Source organism: Protobothrops mucrosquamatus, unplaced genomic scaffold, assembly GCF_001527695.2.
Source record: "Protobothrops mucrosquamatus isolate PMUCROS unplaced genomic scaffold, P.Mucros_1.0 scaffold1645, whole genome shotgun sequence".
Classification (NCBI taxonomy): Eukaryota; Metazoa; Chordata; class Lepidosauria; order Squamata; family Viperidae; genus Protobothrops; species Protobothrops mucrosquamatus.
Window position 1 is genome coordinate 113,148 of NW_015387804.1, and position 13,499 is coordinate 126,646.

Sequence of the window (13,499 nt, forward strand, 5' to 3'; positions counted from 1 at the left end):
TTGTCTTGCTCCTTCTTCTGTGTATGTGTTTTTAATTTCTTCCTCCTCTCTTGATTTGACTGCTCCTTCTACTGCCATTTCTTCCTGTTTCTTTGTTTCTCTCTTTGTACCAGATTCAAAATCACCTTCCAGAAATGCTCTGTTTGTCGAAGAATTCCATTCTTTAAGTGGCATGTCCAATCTATATATTTTCGTATCCCAATAGATTAAAATCCCTTCTGGAATCAGCCATCTGAAATTCACTCCTTTTTCAATTAATTTCCTAGTTAGAAACTGGTATTCTCTTCAGGATTCTCTTATTCTGCTAGGAATTTGTTTGAGGACTACAATTTCTTTTTCTTTGTATTTCAAATGTTCATCTCTTACTCTTCTCAGAATCTTGTCTCTTATAGATCTTTTGAGAAATCTAACATGTACTTCCCTGTGGACTTTATTTCTTCTAGCATAGTTTGAGTTGACTCGATAGATCTGATCTAATTCTCCTTCCATTTTCTGTTTCCCAATTCCTAATGCATCTGCCAGCAATTCCATTATCAGCTCTAGAAGATCCTCTTCCTTATCCACATGCCCGGCAAACAGCAGAACGGAAACGGCAATCGGAACGCTTGTGGCATCCTCCACATCTGAAACACCGAGGGAATGTAGTTGTCTTATCTTTGCACTCTTGAGGCCTTCTCTCCGCTGGCTGCTGCAATCAGTCAACCTCCATCTCAGGATCCTGTTTGGATACTTCTCGAGCGACCTCTTGATGGACAGAGATCGGAGTTGTAGGGTTCATCTTCTTCAGCTGAAATTTCTCTCAAAGCATCTTGGAAAGAGACGTCTTCCTTTGCGAAGATCTTCTGTTGCAGCTCACGACTTCTCAGTCCACAAACTAAATGATCCTGGAGTCTCTCTTCCAGGTCCTTTAATTCGCATGGCCTAACTACTTGTCATAATGCAGCAATAAAGTCCACAGCAGACTCTCCAGGCCTCTGGTCCCTCTGCTCGAATGCGTGTCGCCATGCAATCATCGAAAGTTTCAGTTCAAAATGTTCTCGCAACATCCTCTTCAGCTCAGCATAAGCAATGGATTCAAGTGGTGCTGGGGCGACCAGATTCTCTGCAATATCGAACGTCTCTTGCCCACAGACACACAGTAGCATAGCAGCTTTAAGACCGTCCTCCCGAACTTGGTTTACCCAAAAGTAGTTCTCTACCCGGGCCATGTAAAAACTCCAACATTCTTGATGAGCTGTGTCGAATTCCGACAGACAGCCTAGCTTGGACATCGTTATTTCCCGGCGGCCTCGTCAACGCCTTGTGTTGCAAGGTTGAGAATTGGTCCTGTTTGCCGAGCTCTCCTCCAGCGTTCTCGTACTAGCAGGCAGAGTCGCACTCTCCGGACGCCGAACTTCCCAGCGCTTCAGGCCTTCCATTGTGAGTCAGCCTATCTTCTTTTCGTTGTTTCCCTTGCAGCGCATCCCACCTTCGTTGCCAATATTCTGTTTTCGATGTAAAGGCATTGAGACGAGGCAGGAGTAACAACAGTCTTCTCTTTATTCAGATCACCAACAGAACCAATACAAAATGGCGTGGATTCCTTTTATATTCCTTTGCAGGGATAGTGTCAGCCAATTAATGCAATGGATTCTCCCGCCTTGTGCATGCGCAATAGGCTGGAGACAGCCTGTCTGGTCCCGGGCAACCCCGTGGTCTGCCCGGGCCTCTCCGCAGCTTCCTGCACCTGCTGAGTCACTCAGCAGGCCCAGGACATAACAAAAACATTTTACAAGTCTGGGAGCTCTAACATGATTGTGATTCACCCAGTCATTTTGAGCTCTGAGGAAATCCTTTCACGTGACCAAATATTGGAGTTCTCCCCTATGCCTGCGGGAATCTAAAATTTCATGAATTTCAAAATGTTGCTCCCACTCGGCCATTAGTGGCTCAGGAGGTGGTGGAAGGCTTGGTTTAAAAGGAAAAACAGCCTTAGGTTTTAACAGACTACATTGGAACATTCAGTGGCCCCTATGCCGGGATTTTGGCAATTATAATTCCACAGTCACAGGGTTTATGATACGTTTAATGAGAAAGGGCACCATGAACTTAGATCCTAGCTTTTTCAATGGTTGCAAAGACATAGGTAACGTCACCAATTTGGATGGTTTGGGTTCCGTGCATTTCTTGTCGGCTTGAGCTTTGTAAGCTTCTCAGATGTCTTCAAGGGCTTTTGCTGTATCTACTATTTAATATTAAGATAAGGAAGGGAAAGCATTAGCCCTTTCTCTTGTGTTGTTTTCTAGAATGATACGTATAAAATATCCATAAATGTTCTTTGATGGATGACCAAATGCGTCCTATTTTTCAGCACACATTTTGTATTCTCTACTGTTACAATGTCAATGCAAATCATTTCCTCTGTAGTTATCAATATTTAATCAACTAAAATATTTCACAGGCAGACTTATATTAATCCCAACTTATGCTATCCTATAAATTGTGAATTATAGAATGCAAATAGTAAACTGGTTTTATAAGTTTTAGTTTTACCTGTTTTAGAAATCAGTGGACTTGTTTCATGTTTTTACCTCTGTTATTATAGTCATCAAAATGTAATAAAAACCAAAGTTACATGGTACATTGCTATTTCATATGTCTATAGCCTATATAATATTTGTATGTATGTATGTACTTTTTAATAACAGAGTAAGCAATTTTAGGAATTATTTTATAATCATTAAATAAACATTAGATCACTTCTACTTGCTAAGCTGTATGTTGTCACTGCAGCACAATCCATCTCATTGTACTGTGTTTCCCCGAAAATAACACTGGGTCTTATTTTTTATCATCATCATCATCATCATCATCATCATCATCAATCATCATCATCATTATTATTTGCCTCCAAAAGAGGCACCAGGTCTCAGGGCGATATCTGTCAGGGGATATCTTACCTCCGTCACCAACAACCCCACCCAGCTAGTCCACTTATTCTGGGGCCGAAGGAGCAGCTTCATTCTGCAGCTGCATTCTGGCCTGCATTTTGCAGTCAGGCCTTTCAGGAAGGCCTAGGCAGCCAAGTACCGAGCTATGGATTCGATCCATAGCTTGGTCCTCAGCTACAGAGGTCTTGCAGAACCGACTTATGGTTTGAATCCATGGCTCGGTTGTTGGCTGCACAGGCCTTCCAGAAAGGCTTGTGACTGAGAAATGCAGGCCTGGCTATAGAAGACGCCTCAGAAGAAGTGGGCTGGTGAGGAGAGGCCTGGCTGCAAGATAAATGCATGCAAGGCGCATGGGGCAGATCCACACCCCTACGCCCATCCTAGCTTAATTTTTAAGCATGTGTCTCGCCCCAAAACTAGGGCTTATTTTGGGGGTAAGGCTTATATTGCTGGCTTCGTAGCAGAAAAGCAGCAGCCTTTTACTCATACGCTGGTGAAACTGTAAGAATATGAGATCTAAGGAAAACAGCTTCAATAGCATGAGTAAAAGACTTCTGCCTTTCTGCCATGAAGCTAGTGTTCCTGCAGTCCTCATGGCAGAAAAGGCCTAGGTGGAGCCACAGCAGCCTCCTGCTGGCTGCTGGATGGCTGGTTTGAATGAGCAGCTTCAGGGAGTGAGTCAGCCTGTTCTGAAATGCTGGAGATCTTCAAAAGAGTAAGTGAGTCATCAGAAATGGGATGGGAAGGAGCAAGTGGAATCTGGGAGGCTAGCAAAGCAGGGATTGGGGCATGAAGGTAGCAGTGGCAGCCAATAATCACGGAGCTTGTAATTCAGTCTGATGAATTCTGAACGCTGCAGGAACGCTGGCCTCATGGGGCCAGGAACGCAGACCTTCCCATTCAGGGAGTGGATCAGCCTGTTCTGGAACTCTGGAGATCTTTGAAAAGGTAAGTGAGCTATTGGAAAAGGGGTGGGGAGGAGCAAGTGGAGTCTGGGAGGCCAGTAAAGCAGGCCCAGTGCCTGGAGACCTGGCAAGGCAGCATGGGGGACAAGTAACTATGGAGAGCATGAGATATCTCAGTGGGTTGTGGGAGTCCATGGGTGGTCAGAAGCAGGTAGCCTGTTCCAGCAGTAGGCCCCCATGGTCATCTCCACCCTGAGAAACCTCATGTGCACTTAACGACCTGTGCATTCGTTTGGGGAATACATTGGGGAAAGCAGGGAGGTATCACATTCTTTTAACGTGATCCAATCAAGAAATCCTCGAGTTATGAATGTAACTGACAGGCTCTACTACATTCATAACTCAAAGATTACCTGTAATGCATTCTAACTATTGCATCACCAGGGGTGAATCAAAGACAAAATATTGAGATAATAGATTTAAATATATGTATTAAATCAATAATGTTAAAAAAGGCTATAGATTAATCCATATGTCACATGTTGACAGAAAATATTCTAGGACTATTTCTATGAATCACGTGCTTTCCCCCTCTATACCTCTCGTACACAAAGAAACCTATTTAAGACTCTGGAAAAGTCAAATGATAATTGTTACATCTGGACATTAATACATTTATTTAATGATAATTTATTTTTCAACCATAAAATGGACATAGTGTTATTGCAGAAAATCACAGGACTCAGACCACGGAATCAAAAGAAGTTTCTTTATTTTGCGCAAAAGGTTCAGAGCACTATATTTGCAGCCACATCTGAACAGCTTTTCATAACAAAACACAAGTTTATATAGTCTCATCAGAAACAGCAAAACACGGAAATGTAACTGATAGCATGGATTGGTTGCTTCGAATCACAGCCCCCTTATAGCCCCCCTGTTGCTATGCTAAAGTAGTTAAAATATCTTGCCTAAACTGTGAATTTTCCTATCTACAGCATCTAACATACTTGTGGTTCCTGTAACATACTTGTGGTTAGCTATAGATGAGACATAAAGACCTATGTGGTTAGCTTGAGCAGAGCTTCAAACTTTAACACCTCTGTGTGCGACCAACAAATGAACCTGGGGTTCATTTGTCCATTTACTTTTGTTCTCCTTCTAACTAATACACGTATTTAAAACTCATGTTTCGCTTTATAACTCATGTCTTGTCTTATGACTGTAATACACACATTTAAGTTTCACATTTCACTCCATGACCCATGTCCTCCTACCTTATTTCCCCCCTTTGAGACCAAATTTTAGGTTACAATTTGAGTCTCACTTTTATAGTTTCTTTTTGAGCATTAGCTTTTTTCCCCCAGCAAGTAAAGATAGCTTAGCAGAATTTTCGCATAGTTGGATAGGCATCACATATGGCATGATTAACACTTTAGATTGGCACCCACCTTTCTGTTTCCTGTTGCCAGTTCAAGCTAGAGGCAGATAGCAATAATAAGAAAGAATGAAAAATCCATAAAGTGATTCTCAGAAATCATCTTCCTCAGGCATTTCCTCCAATCCCCAGGGTGTAAGCCGTACATACACTCCACTGTCTGGATCCTCATGTTCCCTTCATGGGTCTGAGGTGAACCTATTTGCCAAGGATCCTTCTATCATAACCAATTCCTTTTCAACCCAGATTTCTTTTACTGACCTCATAACTAATTGTCTGAGTAAAGGAATTACACATGGGATGAAGGCTAGTCCTGCTATGCCACATAACATGACAAACAACATTTGTTTGACCCAGGCAGTGCCTGGTAGCCATGAGAACCACAAATCAGTTCCTTGTATTCCTTGTCTAATTCTGGATGCTCTATCTTGCAAGTCCTTTGCCACTTTTTTTGCCTTTGCCACTATTCATCTGAAATGGTATAGGGTTTCCTGCCTGAGCAGGGGGTTGGACTAGATGACCTCCAAGGTCCCTTCCAACTTTATTATTATTATTCTAGAGCATGCCGGTTTTGTAAGACTATTGCTGCCGAAGAGTCTATCTGATCTTGGACTTCTACCAGAGTCCCAGCAATCAGGCTTAGGCTTTGTTGAAATTCTTCAGAAAGATGCTGAAACTGTATTGCGGAATGGGTTAAACTACCGACGCCTGTTCCAACTGCAATGCCCATCCCTAGGATGGCGAATAACTAGGGCAACTCTTATATGTCCCATTAGAGGAACAGGGAGGGCTTGTTCCCCATTAACAACACCCATCCTTGGGAAGAGGTGTACCAGAGTACAAGTCCCAGTCCAGTTGATAGGTAAACATACATATGCCTTTTCCCCACATAAAAAAATACCCCATTTTCTTCTAAGCACACTGCCATGTTCATGGAGAAGGCATGAAATCGATGGCCATTCTCGTTACTCCAGACCCCCAAGGTGCCAGCCATAAACATGCCAGTTAACGGCTGTAGTGGAGGTTTTTGACGAGGGTTTCTTTGTTCATCCCTGATATAGGGGCTTCAAGGAGAAAACAGGAGCTTTTATTTCCAAAGGGAAATGGAATACAGAATCCCTTCATGGGCTTGCTATAGAGCCAAAGTGGGAATCTGGGTGGTTCAAATTGGCTTGGGCACTTTATCAAAGTAGCATTTCCTTCCCATTTTCTCCAAGGACCCAAACCCTGGGCCCTGATCCTGCCTTGCACTTTGAGATCCTTAACGTCCCCAGAGCCTTTTTCAAGCATGGGAGGAGCTAATTGGTCATTCTCACAACATTTGGGACTACCGTTCAGGGCTTTATCACCCAACAGGCCACTTGCAAATAGTAACCAAAGCCATAGAAAATTCATGTTTGACAATCCAAAATGAGTCAATGTAAATCCAATGTCCCACTCAGTTTCACACTCACAGCTGCAACAAGGGAAACAATTACAATTATGAATTTACCACATCAGGGAGATGGATGGGATTAAGGGTGATTTGGGAAAGGACAGGGTCAGCCTTGGGTGAGCCACACAGCCAAGTCTTATTTGCTAAATATAATGCCCACACTCCCAAGGCCCCTATTATACTACAGAGGACCCACTCCCAGGGTTCCTCAAACATACGTGTACACACTTTTCTTGGTCACAATCAGTGCTTTTAGATGCAACACCTGTTTCTTTGGGATTGGGGCGATTCCAGAAGAAAAGGAGTCCAATACAGTAGGTCACAACCAGGGTGATCAGACCCACTAAGGCCAGACTCACTGCACCTATGGCTATGTATTGTCGCACTACCATTCCTTAAAACAGGGCTTTTCAACCTTTTCACCCATTGTACCACTTTTAGGATATGGCAACATCCGAGTACCACCAGTCGCCTAGCAAGGTGTCAAAAACTTGATGACCAAAAAAAAAAGGAAAAAAAGGAAAAAAGTGATAAAGTACAAGTAGTCCTCGACTTACAACAGTTCGCTTAGTGACTGTTCGAAGTTACAATGGCACTGAAAAAAGTGCCCCCCAAGCCACAGCCGAGCAAGACAGTGCCCAGCAGCGCTCTTCCTCCTGTCCGAGGTTTTCATTGTTGTGAGCATTTCTGTTGAGGATTGGCAACGGGGGTGGGGTCAGGGGGTGTTTGGTTTTTATTCCCCCTGTCTGCTGGGTGGTTGCAGCAGGTTTTGGTCACTTCACATGACCCTGGGACACTGTGACCATCATAAATATGAATCAGTTGCCAAGCATTTGAATGTAAATCACAAGACCCTGGAGATGCTGCAACATTCCAGCTGATCGTCGCTTCTTCTGGGCTCAACAGAAGCACCAGGATCAGTGCTGCTTTCCAGCTAATTGGTGCTTCTTCAGGGCTCAGAAGAAGCACCAGGATCAGCGCCGAGCTCCAGCTGGAGCCTGGCGCTGATCCTAGCGCTTCCACTGAGCCCTGACAGCCCTGAAGAAGCGCCGATCAGCTGGAAAGAGACACTGATCTTGGCACTTCCGCTGAGCCCTGACAGCCCTCCAGCCATTTCTCACTCAGGCTTGTGCGGTGCTGCCACTGGTTCAGCTCATTCCCCTCCCCCACTACTTTTCTAGGATGGTCGCGTACCACCTGCCAGGTGCCAATGTACCACAGGTGGTACCCGTACCACTGGTTGAAAAGCCCTGCCTTAAAAGAAGATCCAACCTACACTACACAGTCCACTACTAACACATTAACAGCTGTCTTCCTCGTTCTTGTCTTCAGCCGTATGTAGAGGGTCAGCTTCCAGGGTGACACCAGTAAGGCCTCTTTTGCCCCGTATGTTGCCTGCCCGTTACCGGTAGGGCAATTATAAGGGGCGCTTCTTTAAGCGCACCACTAAAGGACGGGCCTCGTCCTGCTCTGCCTCCCAATATTCATCAGGTGCAGGCTTAACTTGAGTCCAGTGAATCCAAGACTTGGATTCTAACACCTTTATTGCATGTGGATAACAAATGACCACAGTATACGGGCCTTTCCATCTGGGTTTCAAGTTTTCCCCTTTCCAGTGTTTTACCCATATTTTGTCTCCCACTTGAATATTATGACTGGGGGTACTCAAAAATGGTGGACTAAGGGACACACAATATTGTTGGATTTCTTGTATTTGCTTGTTTAACTCTCCCACCATTTGACTTACCCATGAAGTCCCTATTTGACTTAAGTCCCCTACATGATTTTTCAAACTAGTAGTTATGACGGGGTCTGCCAAACATCATTTTAAAAGGAGATAGCCTAATTCCTTTTCGAGGGGTGCACCTCTCAGACCAAAGTGCTAGTGGCAATGCATCCACCCACTTATAGTCCGGTTCATCCTCTCTGCCCTTCCATCTGGGAATACGTACCACTCTCCCTACTTGTGTCCTTGCAAATCTACATTTGCCTGTATTTCCTCCGCTTTAGTATATGTAGGGCTCAGTCCTTTTGGCACTTCCAATACTACACAAGCTGTCATGTCAGGATAAACGTGATTATCTCGAGTTGCTGATAACCTTGCTTCTTTATCAGCTGCTCTATTACCTCGGGCTACTTCATCGTGCCCCTTCTGATGCCCTTTACAATGCATGACAGCTATCCTCTTTGGTCCACGCACACCTTTTTTATAAGTCCTCTCTCTCTATAGACTGCAGCATGTACATGTAATGTGAGGATTGCATATTTAGAATCAGTCCAAATGTTTATACTGTCATCTCTTGCTCTTTCCAGTGTCCTTATGAGAGTCCACAGTTCTGCTGCCTGAGCACTTGTGCCTTTTGGGAGTGGCCCAGTTTCTATGACTTTATCAAGTGAGACTACTGCATAGTCTGCATATCATTCTCCTGTTGCAATAAAACTTGACCCATCAGTAAACCAATTATAGTCCACCTCTTTCAATGGTACATCAGTTAAATCAGGCCTGCATGAGAATTGACTTTCTATTGCTTGCATACAGTTATGTTCAACTTTAGGACCTGGTATAGGCAATAGGGTGGCTGGGTTCACGCCATTTGTCTGCTTCAATGTCACTTGAGGATTTTGAATAAGGAGAACCTGGTATTTATAAATTCTGGACTTAAATGCCCCTTTGTTTCCAAAACTCCACGAAATGCATGACTGGTATATATTGTGGTTGCCTGTCCAAAAGTCAATTTATTAGATTCCTCTATCAGGAGAGCTGTGGCTGCCAGAATTTTAAGGCAATGTGGCCATCCTTTCGAGATGCCGTCAAGTTGCTTTGACAGATCCCTTTTCTTGAGTCAGGACACCAAGAGCCAAATTATACTTTGAGTCCACATACAAATTGAAAGTTTTTTCGAGGTTGGGAAGTCCCATAACAGGTGCTTGAGATAATGCCAATTTTAAAGCCTCAAAAGCCTGTTTTTGTTCACTCATCCAAACAAAGGGCTCTCTTTCTCCCCCCCTTTGTGGACTCATAGAGTGGTTTGGCTAGCAGGGCAAAATTCAGTATCCATATTCTACAATAACCTGCTGCTCCTAAAAAACCCCGTAATTCTCTCCTATTACTTGGCTCTGCAATTTGGCACACAGCTTCCTTTTTCTCATGCCCAATAGGTCTCTGGCCCTGACTTATAGTATAACCTAAATATTTAACCTGGGGTTTCACTAATTGGGCTTTCTTCATTGTGGCACAGTATCCTTTGTCGATCAACAGATGAAGTAGTTGGTTGGTGTTGTCCCAACAAGTTTCCTTTGTCTGTCCAGTTATGAATACATCATCAACATATTGGAGTAACACATCTCCTTCCTCACATGGCTGGAAGTCTTCTAAGTCTGATGCCAAGGTGTTGCCAAAAAGAGTGGGTGAATTTTTAAATCCCTGAGGAAGTCTGGTCCAAGTGTATTGTCTTCTCTGGGCTGTTACTGGATCTTCCCACTGAAAAGCAAACAGTTTCTGACTGTTCTTATGTATCGGGATAGTAAAGAATTATTACAATGCCTTCCTTTAAGTATTTGGTGATATGGTCTTGAATTACTTGTGCAATGGGACGAGGGTAATTTTTCTGCTGGAGACTAATAAGCACTGCCAGAGGCTTCACTTGAATGACTAGTGGTGTATGGTGACCTGCATATCCTGGCGGATTATCTTCTGCCCATAAGCGGGGCACATCAAACTCCTGCAAAGTATCGGGGACTCGAACCTCCTGGGTCACCAGTATTCGCCACATCTCATCAGGAGGAAGTTTTATTACTAGTGCCATTTCGTCTTCTTTAAATGACAAAGTTGCCCCCATTTTGCACAACATGTCTCGCCCCAACAAAGGAATGGGACACTCAGGCATGTATAGGAATTGATGTTCAATATTCCTTCCATTTAGGGAACATCTCAGGGGCTTTAGAAAAGGGCGGCAATTTACGGAGCCATCAACTCCTTGTACATTTATAACATCAGCAGAGAAGGGAACCAATAACTTAGTAACTACAGATCTAGATGCCCCCGTATCTACTAAAAAGGTCACATTATTGCCCCCTATCTTCATTTGGACCAAGGGTTCAGGGGGGGCTTGACTTAAACCTGGTCCCCTTCAGTCCTCAGGCCATTGTTCACCTGCGGCCAAGCCTATGGCCTCCACTTGTTCTTGAAATTGGCCTTGGGGACTCCATAATTTCCACTAAAACCTTTCTTAAAATTGCTCAACATACACATACGCTGAAGAGGTGTCCGAGGGACACTTCCTCCACCTCCCATTTCTAAGACACTGCCACTGACCTGCGATGCCGGACGTTCCAACGGTCACCAACAGGAACTGCAATGGCTTAACCACCCACACAACTCTTGGGCCTCGTTAGGATACACCGATCCTGGACCCAGGGGGGTGATCAGGCCCCCTCTTCCACTCTCTAAACGAGTGGGTCTACAATTTCCTCAATACTTGCCTGCAGGCATCTCCTTTTCCAGCCGGCTTTGTTTCGTGACTTGTTTTGATTCTGTTCAGGTTCTTGGATCGGTTGGTTGTCCACCAAATACCCCTCCGGTGCCGTCCACTTCCTTCTGGAGAAATCATCCGTGCCGGCTGAAGGTTCAGCGTGACGGCCCCGACTGGGCACTGGTCAGTCCGTGCCGTCCTCAGCGAAATATCGCTCCATGTCCCATCTGGGGTGCCAGAAATATTGCAGAAAATCACAGGACTCAGACCACGGAATCAAAAGAAGTTTCTTTATTTTGCGCAAAAGGTTCAGAGCACTATATTTGTAGCCACATCTGAACAGCTTTTCATAACAAAACACAAGTTTATATATTCTCGTCAGAAACAGCAAAACATGGAAATATAACTGATAGCATGGATTGGTTGCTTCGAATTACAGCCCACTTATAGCCCCCGTTGCTATGCTAAAGTAGTTAAAATATCTTGCCTGAACTGTGAATTTTCCTATCTACAGCTTCTAAACTTCCTGTAACATACTTGTGGTTAGCTATAGATGAGACATAAAGACCTATGTGGTTAGCTTGAGCAGAGCTTAAAACTTTAACACCTCTGTGTGCAACCAACAAATGAACCTGGGGTTCATTTGTCCATTTCCTTTTGTTCTCCTTCTAACTAATACACGTATTTAAAACTCATGTTTCGCTTTATAACTCATGTCTTGTCTTATGACTAATACACGCATTTAAGTTTCACATTTCACTCCATGACCCATGTCCTCCTACCTTAGTGTAGTCTTGGTCTGATCAATAGTAAAGAAAATGATAAAAAGTAACTTTAAAAAATCCCAAATTTACCAGTATCAAATAATAATAATAATAACAATAACAACAACAATAACAATAATAACTGAAATACAAAGAAACAAGCAATGTATCCATATAAACTTTAATTAAGAACCTTGCATTGTAAACCAGATGATACCGTATATAATCAGTTGTGCCAACAACTGTTGGTAACTGAATATTTCAGTAAAATTTGTACAGCTGTATAGAACAATGAAAACCTGGGATTAGTTCATTAGTCTAAGTGATGAAATCTTGCACAGGTGTATTGCAGCTTAAATTAAATACATGTGCTTTGACTTTTCAAATGTTATCCATGCAAAAATATGCATTTTGGCAAAAACAAACAAACTTGTGAATGTAGGTTATATAAAATATGAGTTACATTACATAAAAGTGAACCAAATCAAAACATATAGAAGACTCCCAAAGGCATTGGTTTCTTTTGCATGAAGATACTTTAGTTTCTTCAAATAAGTATATAATTATAAATAACATCTATGAATCTTCTAACATTCAGTTAAAAAGAAATTATCCTTTGACCTACTATTTAAAAAGTTTCAAACTGTAACAAAAGTAAAACAATATTATTGATATTTTGCATGAAGAGTTTTGCCTTTTAAAATGTAAATATATAATACAAAGTCATACAAATTAAAGAACGAGCGTAAAGTACTGGCAGATCTGTTTTTGGTTCACATGGATGGTATCATGGGCATCTACAATATCAGTTTTAAAAAGTTAAATTCTATTTCTAAAGCAGCTAGCAAGGCTCTGCTAATAAAATATGACTCCAAGCTTATAATTCTGGAAGCATCAGACATTTGCACTATTACTTGAGCCAGTGATTCAGTATAACTGGAGCAGTGTTTTTTTTTTTAATTCATACCAAATTCTCAATACATCATAGTTTCTGAAAGAAATAAGTATTCCTTTTTAAAATTTTTGAATACAGCATAGAAACAGTCAGAACAAAGACATTCTTTATCTTTTGTGGGAACCCCACATTTGAAAACACATTTAAAGAAAACAGAATAATTGAGCTCCATTTTTGAATTGTAATAAATCTATCTGTTGGGATCATTAAATAGGGAAAATTGGATTAGGACTTTACAACTCTTATTTACAACTCTAGAAAGTAAAACAATATTAATTCATTGGAAAATGCAAATCATTTTCCTAAAGGAAGGCAATATATATCTCAGAAGAAACAAAACCATTCAGATAGATTTTAACTGCTAATTTGTCTTCTTTTTATTGCATATTTATTTTATATTACATCAAGACCGAGTGGCTGTGGTTACCGGCGCCTCGGCATAGTCAGCTGATTCCATCGCTGACTATAGGGGGCGAAACACTGGCTCCCTCGGATCGGGTACGCAACTTGGGTGTCCTCCTGGATCCACGGCTGACACTGGATGATCAGTTGGCGGCCGTGACCAGGGGGGCGTTTTATCAGGTTCGTCTGATTCACCAGTTG